A 3900-nucleotide genomic window follows, 5' to 3' on the forward strand; every position below is an offset into this window, starting at 1 on the left:
ACAGTTTATCAAACCAAACCTAGGACTAACAGTTTGCGTCCTAGTAACAAATAGCCTATCTATTTTTGTTTTAAAATCATATAATAAACCTGGAACCAATTTAATATGCAAAGAACACGAGTATAAGGGAGAGAGTAAGGTTAGAACTTGCCTTTGAGATCTTTGTTCAAAATCTCTACGCCGTCTCTAAAGCTTTCCGACGATTCCCACTGCAAAACTACTCTGTTGCTTCTCTATCTCTAGAGACGTGAATAGGGTTTTGTTTGTTTTTCTAAAAACCCTATACAGACATCTCACATATATTTATAGGGTTTTACTAAACCCTAGATTAATTCCAACCCTCCTGAAAATCCTCACCGACCCAAAGAAACCTAATAAAACCTACGTCGGCAACAACTGACTTTTAAAACAAAACCCTATTTAAAAATACAATTAAATTAAAATAATTACCACTTAAATTAAATTAATCAAACCATTTTATTAAATTAGATTAAATCAATTAAACAGTTAAATTAAATCAAATAAAGCATTTAATCCTAATTAAAAAAAATAACTAAATGCAATCAAAATACAACCATGAAAACAATTAAACTAAAACAAGGTATAAATTTAAATAAATTTTCAATTAAAACAAACAAATTCATAATTAAATAAATAAAAATATAATTTAAACAATAAAATAAATTCCAAACCTATCCTTTTTAAATTAGGGGTATTACAAGACGACTGATCCAACCTCGTGTCTTATTAAACCCTCTGCCATTCCCCTCATTTTGAGAAGTCTTCTCCAAAATTCAGAGCTCAGAGCTGAAGCTTTGATAGTCCATATACACTTAGCTTTGATGAAATACATGTGAACCCAAGCACATAAAGAGTCCTTCATAGTACATAGCTTTTATATGTGTTTGAGGCTTGAAATTCTATTGGTCATCTCCAGGTAAGGAAAACCTAGACCACCATTAGTTTTTGGTCTACAAATGGCTGTCCATGTAACCTTGACCCCACCATTCCTAAGCTCTACATCAGACCAGTAGAAACTTCTGATTATCTGGTTAATTTGGCTAATGAATTTTTGTGGGAGGATGAATGCTTGAGTCCAGTAGGACTGAATATAGTATAATATTGACTTAATCAACACTGCTCTACCTGCAAAGGATAAGAACCTTGAAGTCCACATACTAATTCTTTTGGTGATTGACTGTTATTTGCATTGATGGATGAAGAGGAGAGTGGTAAGCCTGGATATTTAATTAGTAGAACTCTAGCTTCAAACTGCAGGAGTGACAATATACTTCCCCTTGTGTGTGTGTCAACCCCAGCAAAAAATACATGCCTCTTAGAGCAATTAATTACAAGCCCTGAGAAACTCAGAAAATCATTCAAGGCTGCAAACAAAACTTCCACAGAAATGAGGTTCCCCTAAAGAATAGGAGAATATCATTTGCAAAAACTAAATGAGAAATGTTTAGTTTGCTACATCTCTAGTGGTATTTGAAGGCTGGATTCTGTGAGATATTATTGCACAGTGCCATTGAAAGTACTTCCATTACCAGAACAAATAGTGAAGGGGAAATTGGATCCCCATGCTTGATACCCCTCTTACCCTTAAAGAAGCCAAATAATTCTCTATTGAGTGATATGGAGTAAGAAGGAGTGGAGATACATTGCTCAATCTAATGCACAAATTGGTTGGGAAAACCAAAAAGGTAAAGAGTGTCCAAAATAAACTGCCAGTGCAGTGAATCAAAAGCTTTTTTCAGGTCAATTTTGAGTGTATAAGATGGAGGATGAGAGGCTTTGTGGTATCCATTTAAGAATTCATGTGCAATCAAGATGTTATCAGTGATTTTCCTATCCTTAATAAATGTATTATGTGATGGACTAATAAAAAATGGAAGGGTAGTGCCTAATTTTGTTGCAATTAGTTTGGAAATGCATTTGTGCAGCAAGTTACAATATGAAATAGGCTTAAAGTCACTAACTGTGGAAGGATTAGATGATTTAGGAACTAGGGCAATGTAGGAGCAGTTGATATCAAATAGCATTCTCCCACAGGTAAAGAAATCCTTAATAACAGCAGTGATATCTTAACCTATGATAAGCTAAGCATGTTTGAAGAAGCAAGAATTAAAGCCATTAGGTCCAGGGCTTTTGTAAGGATGAAAAGAGAGAATGCATGTCTGGATTTCCAAGTCTGTTGGAATGGCAGTGAGCTATGCTAAAAACTTTCTATGTTCACGTTAGTCTTTTAATTAAATTATTATATTTTCGAAATTTCATGACATTTTTCTTATAATTAGTGAAGAAAACTCATATGACCAATTTAATTTCCAACACTAGCTAGTGGGTTATGACTCAATTAACCTTCTATAATTTGTTTCCTTCGTAGCCCTCATTTCGTTAATCAACTTAATTAAACTGTCTTCCTCTTCCTTTTTTTTGAGAAAGAGTATGTTTAATGACTCCCCTCTCCTTTTTCAGCCTTCTCTTTCTCTCACATGCAGTAATAATAATGATCGAACTATAGAATTCATTATAAAATTATAAAAAAAGAAAAAGAAAGAGAAGTTCATCAATGCATGCATTCCACGAGCCAAATGCTTATGTCAAACCACGTAAATATTTATATATGGTGCATGTTCACTTTTTCTGTTGTGTTTCTTAATTGAGATTTGTTGGTTCGCGTTGTTTATCATACCAAATTACATTTTGGAAATTTGAACTAATATGAAAATTAAAACCTAAAACTAAATTATTCATCTAAATTCTGGTTTTCGTAAACAATTTATTATTGTTGGAAAGAAGGGGGAGGTTTCTTTATTCAAATTATTTGGATGTCGAAATTCCAAAGTACTTTTTAGGACATACTTGTTAGTTTAGAATTGATTTTTGAAAAATACTCTTTGATAAACATTTTACATAAATTGAGCCCAACTATTTAGCGTTGGAAAGGTTTCAATATTCAATTTCTAGCTCTCCCGAGAACCAGAAAAGATGTTTAGAGCTGGTGGTTAAATGGAATCATTAAGAGACATTTTGGTCATTTTACACGAGCTTGGTCAACATGTGAAACATGGTCTACCGGTCATTTTCAAGTTATGCTCTACGCTTATCATATTGCAAAGAACTTCTAATCCAATTAGATGGCATGTTCAACAGTTAAAACTAAAACCAAATCATCTTGTCGGATTTGCCCTACATCAATTATCTATATATATATATATATATATATATATATATATATATATATATTAAATGTGCAAAATGTTTCAGTGTTTCAATATTTCAGTATTTATTTATTTATTAATTAATATAAATTCTATAACACTTAAAATTACCTAATAAAATTAAAATTAATTCAAATTAACAAAATATAAAAAGAGTTTAATTCAAATTACAAAGTCCCACATTGGTTTTAACTAAAAATGATTACATGAAAGCCTCTTATAAAATTATAGAGTTAAAGAAATAATAATCACACCTTCTCGGCCTTTTGGTTAAGATAAAGTGTAGTACTAAATTTTTTTGGGTCGGCCTTTTGGCTAACCTTTCTTGGTCTTTTGGCTAAGATCAAGTGTAGTACTACTTTATCGGCCTTTGTGCAAAGAGTTTCAGTAATTATTTATTAATTGATATAAATTCTATAAAACTTAAAATTACCTAATAAAATTCAAATTAACAAAATATAAAAAGAGTTTAATTCACAATAAAGAGCTTTCATTAATTATTATATCCCACTATATAAATTCTATAAAACTCAAAATTACCTAATAAAATTAAAATTCAATCTATAATCAATTGTGCTTGACCAAATGGTCCATAAATTAACCTATATATCTATTTATTATTATGAATTTTTTAATAAAAGAAAATCTAATTAGACAAGAATTATTAATATAA

The sequence above is a fragment of the Cornus florida genome, unplaced genomic scaffold (genome assembly GCF_030987335.1).
Source record: "Cornus florida cultivar Cherokee Brave unplaced genomic scaffold, ASM3098733v1 CherokeeBrave_3.0.0_Hap2_Chr01, whole genome shotgun sequence".
NCBI lineage: Eukaryota > Viridiplantae > Streptophyta > Magnoliopsida > Cornales > Cornaceae > Cornus > Cornus florida.